General features: G+C 46.1%; 1 protein-coding gene across 1 annotated transcript in view; it reads left to right on the top strand.

Moving 5' to 3' along the window:
- The window catches only part of Snx8 (sorting nexin 8), a 50,540-nt gene that overhangs the window by 46,256 nt on the left and 3,118 nt on the right, over nucleotides 1-1,166 (top strand). The gene's annotated exons all lie outside the window — the stretch shown is intronic.

The following is a 1,166-nucleotide window of genomic DNA, read 5'->3' as shown; positions in this document are numbered from 1 at the left end:
AAAAAAAAAAAACAAAAAACTAATGTCTGCCCCCAACTGGCGTAACGGCCCAGTTTTTCACTGAAGTTCATTGTGAAGAGTAAAGTCCGTTCTTTGGCGGGGAGGGCTACTTCCACAGTGGTGGGTGTTTACAGGGACCACACTTCCTCTCCTAAGTTATCAGCTCCTCAACGACTAAGACCCGGTCTTAAATCTTTAAAAGTTATTTATTCACTATTTATGTGTATGTGTGAGTTTATGATTGTCACATGTCTGCAGGAGTCCACAGGGGCCAGAAGAAAGTTTCAAATCCCTCTGGGATCGAGTTACATACAGATAGTTGTGAGTTGCCAGGAAGCAAACCCAGGTGCTCTGGAAGCTCTATAACTTCTAGTGCATCCTGCCCACTTTTGAGACAAGATCTCATTGTGTAGATAGACCTGGCTGGTCGTGATCTGCCTGCCTCTGCTTCCTGAGTGCTGGGATTAAAGGTGTGGGTACTTCTATACTCTCAGCCATTTTCTTTTCACTCCCCCCACCTTTTTAAAAAATTTTTTGTATGCATATGTGTTGTATGTGTATGTAAATGTTTGCATGTGTATGGGCACATACACATGTGCAAGAGAATATATTTGCGTGTGAGGAGGTTGTGAGTTGATGTGGGTAGTCTTCCTGGATCATTCCTTACCCCATATTGAGGCAGAGTTGCAGTTACTGAGGCCAGAGCTCACTGATTCTAGGCTAAGTATCCAGCTTGCCCAGGGATCTTCCGTCCACTTAACGTTTACTTGGGTGCTGGCCATCTGAGCTCTAGTCTTCAGATGTACATGACCGTCACATTACCCTCAAGCCATCTCCTCAGCCCGCCCAGGTTTTCACTTCACACGGCTGAGTTTACCATGAATCTGGCTTCTCAGAGCCAGCAGGAGTTGTGTGTCTGTCCTTACCCTGTCAAGATTCTGCAGGTCTAGAAATGGCTATCCAACCTGGTGAGATGGCTCAGTGGTTAAGAGCACTGGCTGCTGGAGGACCCAGGTTCAATTCCCAGCTCCTGCATGGCAGCTCACCACTGACTATAACTGCAGCTCTAGATTTTTTTTTTTTTTTTTTTGGTTTTTCGAGACAGGGTTTCTCTGTATAGCCCTGGCTGTCCTGGAACTCACTCTGTAGACCAGGCTGGCCTCAAA

This window comes from Mus pahari, chromosome 23 (assembly GCF_900095145.1).
Source record: "Mus pahari chromosome 23, PAHARI_EIJ_v1.1, whole genome shotgun sequence".
Taxonomy (NCBI): domain Eukaryota; kingdom Metazoa; phylum Chordata; class Mammalia; order Rodentia; family Muridae; genus Mus; species Mus pahari.
The sequence above is the reverse complement of the archived record's forward strand: the minus strand, read 5'-3'. Positions and strand labels throughout refer to the sequence as shown.